Source organism: Thalassophryne amazonica, chromosome 14 (assembly GCF_902500255.1).
Source record: "Thalassophryne amazonica chromosome 14, fThaAma1.1, whole genome shotgun sequence".
NCBI classification, from domain to species: domain Eukaryota; kingdom Metazoa; phylum Chordata; class Actinopteri; order Batrachoidiformes; family Batrachoididae; genus Thalassophryne; species Thalassophryne amazonica.
In genome coordinates this window covers 63,893,109-63,907,020 of record NC_047116.1, presented here as the reverse complement: position 1 = coordinate 63,907,020, position 13,912 = coordinate 63,893,109, and the positions used below count along the sequence as shown (strand labels likewise).

Genomic DNA, 13,912 nt, shown 5'->3' with positions numbered 1-13,912 from the left:
ACCACATTACACCCATTTTGGCATCTCTTCACAGGCTTCCTGTCCCTGTGAGATCAGATATGAAAGTTCTGGTACTAGCCTAAAAAAATTGTTCACGGACTGGCACCTCCCTACTTAGCTGACCTAATTAATCCCTACGTACTGACCCGGGCTCTGCGTTCTCAAGGTGCACAACTACTTTGTGTCCCTAGGGTGAAAAAAAGTCTGCGGTTCACAGGGCTTTTTTTTTTATCATGACTGTGTTCTGTGGAATGATCTCCCTGCATCAATATTGGAGTCAGATTCTGTAGAGACTTTCAAGTCCAGACTTAAGACACACTTATTTTCCCTTTCGTATAGCTAGCATATTGGCATAGTGTGTTACTATGTTTTTTATTATCTTTTAAATTCATTTCATTAGGAAACGCAGCGGGCTGCGGCCTCAACTTTATCTAAATTCTGAGTCTTTTAGTGAAGCTTAGGGCTAGTGGTTGGTGATCACCTTAGTATTTCTTCTGTTTTTCTTGCTGCTTAATACTGACAAATTATACTGTATCTGTTGTCTTTCCGATGTCTGATTCTGTTTTTGTTGAGATGGGTGTGTTGTTTGCTTCTGCTGCCTTCCTGTCCTGTGCACTGGCAAAATTTCCTGTATATTATTTATTGTAAATTGTTTTGTAAATTGTGTCGGTAGCATGGCCCAAGCAGAGGGTCACCTTTTTGAGTCTGGTCTGCTTGAGGTTTCTTTCTCAAATCATCAGAAGGAGTTTTTCCTTACCACTGTCCCCTGTGTGCTTACTCTGGGAGTTGGTAAGATTAGACCTTACTGTGTGAATCGCCTTGAGGCAACTTTGTTGTGATTTTGCACTATATAAATGAAAATAAATTGAAATGTGATAACTAAGCTTGACATATGGTGCAAAGCCCTATTAACTCAACCAATAATTTGCATCACTTGTTACCAAAATTAGAGCAACTTTAACTTTTGACCCCTGTACAAACTGAAATTGACATTTGTCACCATTCTTACCTTTTTTTAATCCCATAACTCCATAAGGGCCGCTTCACACAGTACAAATTTGGTTGACTTACGGCGAAACAGTGCAAAACAGTTCGAATTAGCAAACCAATCAATCAATCAATCAATCAATTTTTTTTATATAGCGCCAAATCACAACAAACAGTTGCCCCAAGGCGCTTTATATTGTAAGGCAAGGCCATACAATAATTATGTAAAACCCCAACGGTCAAAACACCCCCTGTGAGCAAGCACTTGGCTACAGTGGGAAGGAAAAACTCCCTTTTAACAGGAAGAAACCTCCAGCAGAACCAGGCTCAGGGAGGGGCAGTCTTCTGCTGGGACTGGTTGGGGCTGAGGGAGAGAACCAGGAAAAAGACATGCTGTGGGGGAGCAGAGATCGATCACTAATGATTAAATGCAGAGTGGTGCATACAGAGCAAAAAGAGAAAGAAACAGTGCATCATGGGAACCCCCCAGCAGTCTACGTCTATAGCAGCATAACTAAGGGATGGTTCAGGGTCACCTGATCCAGCCCTAACTATAAGCTTTAGCAAAAAGGAAAGTTTTAAGCCTAATCTTAAAAGTAGCCTAATCTTAAAAGTAGAGAGGGTGTCTGTCTCCCTGATCTGAATTGGGAGCTGGTTCCACAGGAGAGGAGCCTGAAAGCTGAAGGCTCTGCCTCCCATTCTACTCTTACAAACCCTAGGAACTACAAGTAAGCCTACAGTCTGAGAGCGAAGCGCTCTATTGGGGTGATATGGTACTACGAGGTCCTAAGATAAGATGGGACCTGATTATTCAAAACCTTATAAGTAAGAAGAATTTTAAATTCTATTCTAGAATTAACAGGAAGCCAATGAAGAGAGGCCAATATGGGTGAGATATGCTCTCTCCTTCTAGTCCCCGTCAGTACTCTAGCTGCAGCATTTGAATTAACTGAAGGCTTTTTAGGGAACTTTTAGGACAACCTGATAATAATGAATTACAATAGTCCAGCCTAGAGGAAATAAATGCATGAATTAGTTTTTCAGCATCACTCTGAGACAAGACCTTTCTGATTTTAGAGATATTGCGTAAATGCAAAAAAGCAGTCCTACATATTTGTTTAATATGCGCTTTGAATGACATATCCTGATCAAAAATGACTCCAAGATTTCTCACAGTATTACTAGAGGTCAGGGCAATGCCATCCACAGTAAGGATCTGGTTAGACACCATGTTTCTAAGATTTGTGGGGCCAAGTACAATAACTTCAGTTTTATCTGAGTTTAAAAGCAGGAAATTAGAGGTCATCCATGTCTTTATGTCTGTAAGACAATCCTGCAGTTTAGCTAATTGGTGTGTCCTCTGGCTTCATGGATAGATAAAGCTGGGTATCATCTGCGTAACAATGAAAATTTAAGCAATACCGTCTATAATACTGCCTAAGGGAAGCATGTATAAAGTGAATAAAATTGGTCCTAGCACAGAACCTTGTGGAACTCCATAATTAACTTTAGTCTGTGAAGAAGATTCCCCATTTACATGAACAATGTAATCTATTAGACAAATATGATTCAAAGCCATTTCAATGAAACTTGGCATGCATTAAGTTCAACTCTTCTGATGACTAACTGTGTTTTTTTCTTCCAGGTTTTGAGGTAGTTTGTGGTAGAGGGAAACGGCAAAAATGGACAAATCTGGCATCGCGGTGTGATTAAGTACCTGCATAAGAAGGGGTTAAAGCTCAAGGACATTCATGCGGATATGGTTGCTACATTAGGGGATGAAGCTCCCTCCATATCTACAGTGCAGAAGTGGGCAGCTGAATTTAAGAGGGGTAGAGAGAGCCTTGAAGACGACCCAAGGTCTGGGCAGCCTGCAACAGCCACAACCAGAAAAACATTGACCTTGTTCATGAAATGGTGATGGACGACAGACGATCGACGATTATTCAGCTAGCAGATGCTGTGGGAATATCCCGTGAGAGAATTGAACACATTCTTCATGAAGAACTTGGAATGTCAAAGGTGTCAGCTCCGTGGTGCCACGTCTTCTGACGCCTGATCAGAAACGCACCAGGCTAGTCATGTCGAAGGCAAACTTGGAGCAATTTGAAGAGGATCCAGCCAATTACATGGAACGTTTTCTTACCCAGGATGAGTGTTGGGTTCACCACTTTGAACCAGAGACAAAAAAACAATCAATGCAGTGGAAACACCCAAGGTCACCACCTCCAAAGAAGGCCAAGGTCGTTTCATCTGCGGGGAAGGTCATGGTTTCAGTTTTCTGGGATGCCAAGGGCATTGTGTTCGTGGACTATCTTGAAAAGGGACAAACCATAAATGGACAGTACTCTTCTAACCTACTGAGACAGTTACACGAGGCTATCAAAAAGAAGCGACCAGAAAAGCTGACGAAAGGGGTGCTGTTCCATCAAGACAATGCCCAGCTCACAAGTCAACAGTGGCCATGGCCACTATCCACGAGTGTGGATTCGAACTGGTAGATCGCCCACCATACTCCCCTGACTTGGCACCCTCGGACTTTCAACTGTTCCCAAACCTGAAAAAAAACTTGGCTGGGAAGCACTATTGGAGCAATGATGAGGTGATGGCTGCCGTTGAGGACTATTTTGACTCTCAAGATGAAAGCTTCTATGCCAAGGGAATCGAAGCACTCAAGCACCACTGGAAGAAGTGTGTGGAGTTACAGGGAGACTAGTAGAAAAATAACCCTGAATTTGTTCAATTCGACAACTGCCATCATAGTCAGCCTTAGAACCTTTCAGCCTACCCTCGTAGTGTAACCAAAAGCATAACAAATTTTCTTTGAGTTAACTGTATGTCACCATGACGCTACAGCCAAAATGTAGATTTATGCTAGATTTCACATTGACGCTAGATTTGTAACCCTGCCAGAGTTATATAAACATAGTGTTGATGCCCCCCCCCCCCCCCCACCTTTCTTATGGCATGTCAACACAAAATCAGTTAAATAAATAAATAAATTAAATAAATAATACAGTCTATGTGGAAGTATTCACAGTGCTTGACTTTTTCCACATATTTTATGTTACAGGCAAAACTTCTCAAACTACTCCTCAAATGTCTATACAAAATGCTTTCTTTGCGATATTTGCAAATGTATTAAAAATAATTAAAAAAAAGAAATCACATGCACATAAGTATTCACAGCCTTTGCCTTCACTCACTCACTCATCTTCAGCCGCTTATCTGGGATCGGGTTGTGGGGGCAAGAGCTCTAGCAGGGGACCCCAGACTTCCCATTCCTGGGCCACATTGACCACTTCTGACTGGGGGATCCTGAGGTGGTCAATGCCTTTGCCATGAAGCTCAAAATTGAGCTGTACAACATATGCCTAGGGTACGTACACGCTCGCACTCCATCATGTGAAAACACGCACTCCTGCCAGTGCACCCTCATCCTGATTAGAGGTCAGTTAATGCTGGGGAATGTGAGGACGAGCGAAGATTTGATCTCCAATGTTGGTGGTGTCTGACAGCAGTCTGTGTCATCTGTTTGAAATATGTTTGGGCTGCATCCTGCAGGTGTGCATGAGGCAGTCCTTTTTAACACTCTGAATTCGCTCATTAATCCTCATGCGAGCAATATTGCTGTGCCCTCGTCCAGCCTTTGTGAAGATTTTCTCTCTTATTTCAGAGATCAGAAATCTCTGATCTTAGATCATCTCCTGTATCTGAGGTGGAGTCGGTAGATTCATCCATGTGTCGTGCTGTTTTTGATCATTTTAATCCTGTATCTACTTGTGAGCTGACTAAAATTGTTAATCATCTTAAGTCTTCTTCCTGCACTTTAGACATTGTTCCAGGTCATTTGTTTAAAGATGTTTTTCAGTGTATTGGTCCATAGATTGCTGAACTTGCAAACGCTTCTATCAAGTGGCTGTTTTCCGTCAGCTCTAAAACATGCTGTAGTCCAGCCGCTCATCAAAAGAGCATCTTGACCCACATGTGTTGTCCAACTATAGACCCATCTCTAAATTGCCATTTGTGTCTAAAGTCTTAGAGAAAGCTGTTTATGACCAATTGCAGGCTTATCTGGATCTTAATGAAATAGGGGAGAAGTTTCAATCTGGTTTTAAATTAAGACACAGCACTGAACAGCCCTTTTAAAAGTTTTTAATGACCTTCTTTTAACTGTTGATGCTGGGAACTCTGCGGTTCTTCTGCTTTTAGATTTATCTGCAGCCTTTGACAAAGTGGACCATAGTGTCCTTGTGACTCGCCTCGAGACACACATAGATATTAAGGGTTCAGGGCTAAATTGGTTTCGGTCCTATCCTTCCAACAGAAGTTTTTCTGTTAATGTAGGACAGTACTCTTCCTCTGTGTCTCCTCTTAAATATGGCGTGCCCCAGGGCACAATTTTAGCACCACTTCTCTTTGCATTGTACATGATCCTCTTGGGTCTGTTTTTAAAAAGCACAAAGTCTGTTTTCATTGTTTTGCAGACGACATTCAGATGTACCTTCCTGTAATTTCCTGTGATACCCAGGCTGCTGTAAAAATACTACAGGACTGTCTGAATGATGCACAAGTCTGGATGAGAGCTAATTTTCTGAATCTTAATAAAAATAAAACTGAGATTTAGTGTTTGGGCAAAGTATCCCTCTACAAGGACAAGACAGTGTTATTGTAAAAAATCTAGGGGTGGTAGTTGACCCAATGTTCAGATTTGATAAGCACATCAGCTCTGTCATCAGGGCCAGCTTTTTTCAGCTGAGGACTCTTTCCAAGATTAAATCTTATTTTACTCAAGGTGATTTTGAAAGAGCTATCCATGCATTTATAACATCACGTCTGGATTATTGTAATGCTCTCTACGTTGGGCTGGACCAGCGCTCCCTACAGCCCCTGCAGAGTGTACAGAATGCAGCAGCCCGCCTTTTGACTAAAACAAAGAAGCATGAGCACATCACCCCTGTGCTCTGCACCTTACAATGGCTCCCTGTCGGCTTTCATGTTAAATATAAAGTTTTGGCTGATTGTTTTTAAGTGGTCTGCACTGTATAGGCCAAATGTATCTGAGTGAGCTCTTGCAGCCGTACACTCCATGTAGGGCTTTCTCCTGGCTGTTCCTAAAGCCAGGCTTAAATCCAGAGGTGACAGAGCCTTTTCTGTCGCAGCACCACGACTCTGGAACGATCTTCCGCTGGCTGTCAGGTCCTCAGAGTCTGTGGGACAGTTTAAGGTCCAGACTGAAAACTCATCTCTTCTCCCTCACTTTCAACACTGGCTAAGTGGTGTATGCTTTGCTCTGCTATTTTGCTCTGTATTTTTAGATCATTTATTTATTTATTTATTTTATTATTTTCCTTTGTTAATATTTTACACTTTCGTATTGCTATTATTGTGAAGCACTTTGGTCAGCTGCAGCTGTGTTTTAAAATGTGCTATATAAATACATTTGAATTTAATTGAATTCCTATTTAAATTAATATATGAATGAAAAATTTAAGCAGCAAGTCTGCTCTATGTAAGCCTGATCCCAGAAGCTAAGCAGAGTGGCTGTGTGTGTTTCTCCAGGTAACACTGGAGCTGGTTCAGGAAAGGCATCCGGTGTAAAATTTTCTCAATGCGGATCTGTGCTGTGGCAGCCCTGAACAAGCAGCGCAGCTGGATCAACAACATACAAAACAAAAACGTTATATCATTATCAGGGCTATCACACAATTGTAATCTCATGAATTACAAACTTTGATATTAACTAATCACATTTTGATTTTGTTTTTTTGTAAGGTAGACAGTGTTGGGGTTTTGTTTGGATGAGTTATTTTGGGGTTTGTTTCTGTAGTTCCTGCCCCAGTGTCTTTTTATGTCCTTTGCACCTGTCTTGTTTGGCACCCCTCTGTGTGTGTGTGTGTGTGTGTGTGTGTGTGTGTGTGTGTGTGTGTGTGTGTGTGTGTGTGTGTGTGTGTGTGTGTGTGTGTGTGTGTGTGTGTGTGTGTGTGTGTGTAAGTGAGCATGTGTCTGCCCCCATGGTCCCTGGGTAGGTGTGTGGATCTTCTGCTTGAGAGTACATGTGTGAAGGTGTGTGTGTGAGTGCGCACATGCGTGGGTCTGCCATTCTTCTGAGTGTTCCTCCTCCTGTGGTCTGTGTGTGTGTGAGTACGTGTGTAAAGGTTTGTTTGGTTTAGTCTGTTGTGGGTCAATGGGGGAGTGAATGTACAAGCATAATGATCACGACTGACTCGTGTGTGTGTGTGTGTATGTGTGTGTGTGCGTGTGTGTGTGTGTCTGGTTCTCCTCTGTTCTCCTCATCTGTGTGTTTGTGTATGCATGTGAGTGTGTTGTTGTTTCTGTTGGGGTATTGTATTTGTTTACCTTACAGTTCCTGGTTCTTGGCCGCACTCGGTTGTCAGGGTTACGCCTGGTACACGAGTGTGGCACTTTGACAGCTGACTGCAGTAAGGGCCTCGCCCCTTGTATGACTGTTTATTTCTTCTTTGTGTTGCGGTTCTTTTATTTCCGCCTCTGGTTTATAGTATTTCTGCTGTCCACACTTGTCAGTTTCTGATTATGTCTTAGGTCCTGCTAATTCCAGGCTTATGTTATTTGTCAGTCGGATTTTATGTCATGTTTTTTGGATTTGGCTTTCTTTCACATGGATCGTATTGGCCCTCTGTTATTTCTTTATGTTCCTTGTTGTCCACCTGCACTTCCCCTCCTTCACATAGTCCCCTCACCTGTTAATAATCAATTATATTCATATTTAAGTCACACTTTCTTTTTTGTTGGTTGCTGGTCAATCATTTCCACTTTGACTCTCAGTGTTGAGGTTCCTGTGTCACTCACTTGCCCCATGTCACCTGTTGTTCACCGTTGTTGTAACTGATTTCTCACTGTCAGTTTTTGGACACTTGTTTTTTTTTGTTTGTTTGTTTGTTTTTCAACCTCTTTCATTTGCACAGCTTGCCTGTTGTAGTATTTTTGGATTTGGCCACTTAGAACTTTGCGTCACTTTTTGTACAGACTTTGATGGCATTTTGGGTTTTTGTCACATGGGGCTGTTGTTCACGCTCACATATTTCATTGTGACCAAGAGAATAAACATGTTATTCTTGACTGGTGGTTGGCTCTCACTGCGGTATTGTATCACAGCGGTGTTTTGCTGTATCTGTTAAATCTGCGCAGTTAGATTGATCTAGATAACTAGATAACGATTTGTTTCACAGTGTAATCTTCACGTGCCTTAACTAAAGCACTCCCTCTGCTGAATCACCTCTAAATTATTTACACATTATTCACTTTGTGTGTTTTTAGGAATCCGCTAGCTTAGCGCAGCTACTAGCTCTTAGCCGATTTAGCATGGCGGCTTCTCTGTCTCTCCTGCACTTTTCTGCTCTGGGTGTGAAATGTTTAGTTATTCCTCGGCCTCCTTTAGCAGTAATGGCACTTGTAATAAATGTAGCTTATTCGTAGCTTTGGAGGCCAGGCTGGGCGAATTGGAGACTCGGCTCCGCACCGTGGACAATTCTACAGCTAGCCAGGCCCCTGTAGTCGGTGCGGACCAAGGTAGCTTAGCGGCCGTTAGTTCCCTTCCAGCAGATCCCGAGCAGCCGGGAAAGCAGGCCGACTGGGAGACTGTGAGGAGGAAGCATAGCCCTAAACAGAAGCCCCATGTACACCGCCAACCCGTTCACATTTCTAACCGTTTTTCCCCACTCGGCGACACACCCGCCGAGGAACAAACTCTGGTTATTGGCGACTCTGTTTTGAGAAATGTGAAGTTAGCGACACCAGCAACCATAGTTAATTATCTTCCGGGGCCAGAGAAGGCGACATTGAAGGAAATTTGAAACTGCTGGCTAAGGCTAAGCATAAATTTGGTAAGATTGTAATTCACGTCGCAGTAATGACACCCGGTTACGCCAATTGGAGGTCACTAAAATTAACATTGAATCGGTGTGTAACTTTGCAAAACAATGTCGGACTCTGTAGTTTTCTTTGGGCCCCTCCCCAATCGGACCAGGAGTGACATGTTTAGCCGCATGTTCTCCTTGAATTGCTGGCTGTCTGAGTGGTGTCCAAAAATGAGCTGGGCTTCATAGATAATTGGCAAAGCTTCTGGGGAAAACCTGGTCTTGTTAGGAGAGACGGCATCCATCCCACTTTGGATGGAGCGGCTCTCATTTCTAGAAATCTGGCCAATTTTCTTAAATGCTCCAAACCGTGACTATCCAGGGTTGGGACCAGGAAGCAGAGTTGTAGTCTTACACACCTCTCTGCAGCTTCTCTCCCCCCCTGCCATCCCTCATTACCCCATCCCCGTAGAGACGGTGCCTGCTCCCAGACCACCAATAACCAGCAAAAATCTATTTAAGCATAAAAATTCAAAAGAAAAAATAATATAGCACCTTCAACTGCACCACAGACTAAAACAGTTAAATGTGGTCTATTAAACATTAGGTCTCTCTCTTCTAAGTCCCTGTTAGTAATGATATAATAAGTGATCAACATATTGATTTATTCTGCCTTACAGAAACCTGGTTACAGCAGGATGAATATGTTAGTTTAAATGAGTCAACACCCCCAAGTCACACTAACTGCCAGAATGCTCATAGCACGGGCCGAGGCGGAGGATTAGCAGCAATATTCCATTCCAGCCTATTAATTAATCAAAAACCCAGACAGAGCTTTAATTCATTTGAAAGCTTGACTATCAGTCTTGTCCATCCAAATTGGAAGTCCCAAAAACCAGTTTTATTTGTTATCTATCGTCCACCTGGTCGTTACTGTGAGTTTCTCTGTGAATTGTCAGACCTTTTGTCTGACTTAGTGCTTAGCTCAGATAAGATAATTATAGTGGGTGATTTTAACATCCACACAGATACTGAGAATGACAGCCTCAACACTGCATTTAATCTAATATTAGACACAATTGGCTTTGCTCAAAATGTAAATGAGTCCACCGACCACTTTAATCATATCTTAGATCTTGTTCTGACTTATGGTATGGAAATTGAAGACTTAACTGTATTCCCTGAAAACTCCCTTCTGTCTGATCATTTCTTAATAACATTTACATTTACTCTGATGGACTACCCAGCAGTGGGGAATAAGTTTCATTACACTAGAAGTCTTTCAGAAAGCGCTGTAACTAGGTTTAAGGATATGATTCCTTCTTTATGTTCTCTAATGCCATATACCAACACAGTGCAGAGTAGCTACCTAAACTCTGTAAGTGAGATAGAGTATCTCGTCAATAGTTTTACATCCTCATTGAAGACAACTTTGGATGCTGTAGCTCCTCTGAAAAAGAGAGCTTTAAATCAGAAGTGCCTGACTCTGTAACTCACAAACTCGCAGCTTAAAGCAGATAACCCGTAAGTTGGAGAGGAAATGGCGTCTCACTAATTTAGAAGATCTTCACTTAGCCTGGACAAAGAGTCTGTTGCTCTATAAAAAAGCCCTCCGTAAAGCTAGGACAACTTACTACTCATCACTAATTGAAGAAAATAAGAACAACCCCAGGTTTCTTTTCAGCACTGTAGCCAGGCTGACAAGAGTCAGAGCTCTATTGAGCAGAGTATTCCTTTAACTTTAACTAGTAATGACTTCATGACTTTCTTTGCTAATAAAATTTTAACTATTAGAGAAAAAAATACTCATAACCATCCCAAAGACGTATCGTTATCTTTGGCTGCTTTCAGTGATGCCGGTAATTGGTTAGACTCTTTCTCTCTGAATGTTCTGTCTGAGTTATTTTCATTAGTTACTTCCTCCAAACCATCAACATGTCTATTAGACCGCATTCCTACCAGGCTGGTCAAGGAAGCCCTACCATTAATTAATGCTTCGATCTTAAATATGATCAATCTATCTTTATTAGTTGGCTATGTACCACAGGCTTTTAAGGTGGCAGTAATTAAACCATTACTTAAAAAGCCATCACTTGACCCAGCTATCTTAGCTAATTATAGGCCAATCTCCAACCTTCCTTTTCTCTCAAAAATTCTTGAAAGGGTAGTTGTAAAACAGTTAACTGATCATCTGCAGAGGAATGGTCTATTTGAAGAGTTTCAGTCACTTATTATTAGACGGCATTGCTTAAATTTTCATTGTTACGCAGATGATACCCAGCTTTATCTATCCATGAAGCCAGAGGACACACACCAATTAGCTAAACTGCAGGATTGTCTTACTGACATAAAGATATGGATGACCTCTAATTTCCTGCTTTTAAACTCAGATAAAACTGAAGTTATTGTACTTGGCCCCACAAATCTTAGAAACATGGTGTCTAACCAGATCCTTACTCTGGATGGCATTACCCTGACCTCTAGTAATACTGTGAGAAATCTTGGAGTCATTTTTGATCAGGATATGTCATTCAATGTGCATATTAAACAAATATGTAGGACTGCTTTTTTGCATTTGCGCAATATCTCTAAAATTAGAAAGGTCTTGTCTCAGAGTGATGCTGAAAAACTAATTCATGCATTTATTTCCTCTAGGCTGGACTATTGTAATTCATTATTATCAGGTTGTCCTAAAAGTTCCCTGAAACGCCTTCAGTTAATTCAAAATGCTGCAGCTAGAGTACTGACGGGGACTAGAAGGAGAGAGCATATCTCACCCATATTGGCCTCTCTTCATTGGCTTCCTGTTAATTCTAGAATAGAATTTAAAATTCTTCTTCTTACGTATAAGGTTTTGAATAATCAGGTCCCATCTTATCTTAGGGACCTCATAGTACCATATCACCCCAATAGAGCGCTTCGCTCTCAGACTGCAGGCTTACTTGTAGTTCCTAGGGTTTGTAAGAGTAGAATGGGAGGCAGAGCCTTCAGATTTCAGGCTCCTCTCCTCTGGAACCAGCTCCCAATTCGGATCAGGGAGACAGACACCCTCTCTAATTTTAAGATTAGGCTTAAAACTTTCCTTTTTGCTAAAGCTTATAGTTAGGGCTGGATCAGGTGACCCTGAACCATCCCTTAGTTATGCTGCTATAGACTTAGACTGCTGGGGGGGTTCCCATGATGCACTGGGTGTTTCTTTCTCTTTTTGCTCTGTATGCACCACTCTGCATTTAATCATTAGTGATCGATCTCTGCTCCCCTCCACAGCATCTCTTTTTCCTGGTTCTCTCCCTCAGCCCCAACCAGTCCCAGCAGAAGACTGCCCCTCCCTGAGCCTGGTTCTGCTGGAGGTTTCTTCCTGTTACAAGGGAGTTTTTCCTTCCCACTGTCGCCAAGTGCTTGCGCACAGGGGGTCGTTTTGACCGTTGGGGTTTTTCCATAATTATTGTATGGCTTTGCCTTACAATATAAAGCACCTTGGGGCAACTGTTTGTTGTGATTTGGCGCTATATAAATAAAATTGATTTGATTTGATTTTATTTCATTTGTTTTTTTAAATATATGTCCATTTTTTACATTTAAGGTTTGCAATAACACGGATGTCATTCATTCTCACAGAGAGAATGTTTTAGCATTGGAGATATCCAATCCCAATTTCCAATCACAGCCACATAAGTCTATAACTTCTTCTGTGTGTCTTGGTGGCTTTCCTCATTCTTCTTCTTGCACAGTCAGTTGGGGCAACTGTTTGTTGTGATTTGGCGCTATATAAATAAAATTGATTTGATTTGATTTGATTATTCTTTCACTCAAGATTTTTGTGTCTGGCTACTTGCATCCTTGCATCCAAAACTCTTGCTTAGCGGTGCTGAAACACAAAAGCAGTCAGTGGAAACCTTCACTCACTGAGAATTAGAATTGCAAATTTTTTATTTTTTTTGTATAAAAATAAACTGTGTACTCTATGACACATTATATTAACACACTGCATAGGTTTCAAGGCTTTACTACAAAGGGTATTTTAGTTTTCACCTTGATTAACTTGGTATTTCTGCATAATGTAGCAATCTGTCATCAGCATAACAGTGTGCAGTTTTGCTTAGTTTTTTCTCTGACTTTGGAACACCATGAACCTGGCTTTTATAGGGTTATTGAAAGAAGTTTTGCGGGGCTCCTCACTCACTGACTCACTGATTCACTGACTCACTGTCTGATTCTCTTCTGCCAGTGCTTGAACTGCTATTCACAGGGATTAGGTCCTGCACAGAAACACAAAAGCTCAACATAAATTTGGTTTAAAATAGCAATGCAGAGATTATTGTGTATTAGTTCCATTTTTTTTTTTTTTTTTGTCAAAAGGGATATTTATGCTAATTCCAAAACTGGCAAAAATGAAAGCTGTCTAATCTGAAATGTACATACTGATATGAATGTATGATTTCAAAAAGCAAAGTAATGGCTCTGTAAAGTGATATGAGGTCATTAAATTATCCTCCAGCACTTACCAAAGCCATGTGCATATTTTCTTCTCTGTCCTCCATTAAGGCTTACATGCAGTGATTTCCATGCTGTTATTAAAGTGAATTGTGGCTGGTGAGAGCTCGAATATCAATAGTACATTACATCGAGTCAAAAGGTTAATATTGCAGACCCTTTGTATGGTAGCCCTGCGTTGATTCTGAAGAAATGACATGCATTTATGAGAATCAACAGTCAGATTCAAGCTGTGCCTAGAGCACCAGGGAGAAGAATTAGAAATGATTTAAATAGCTTTTCTAGGATTGCCTCTATAGGGTCAATTTTTGCACATATGGAGGAAATATGAGTGAGTGCAGCAAGCCACAGTGGGCAGTAGTTCACAAATCTCAACTCTGAGAAAGACTGTACGCTAATTTAAAATGCAGTCTTTCTGTTAAAATAGTGCACAAATAGTTCTCACAACTGTAAGTTGTGCTTGTCAAGAGAAATTGCTGTTCTCCTGTGCATAGTGTCCATTTGTCCACATGGCAAAACCTTCTGCATCCTAAAACTCAAGATTTTTTTTTTTTTGTTGTTTTTTTTTAAGAGGATTCATATCCTGATAGGCA

At 41.3% G+C, this 13,912-nt stretch overlaps 1 protein-coding gene across 1 annotated transcript in view; it reads right to left on the bottom strand.

Moving 5' to 3' along the window:
* The window catches only part of lrp1bb (low density lipoprotein receptor-related protein 1Bb), a 1,555,752-nt gene that overhangs the window by 353,567 nt on the left and 1,188,273 nt on the right, over positions 1-13,912 (bottom strand). The window lies entirely within an intron of this gene.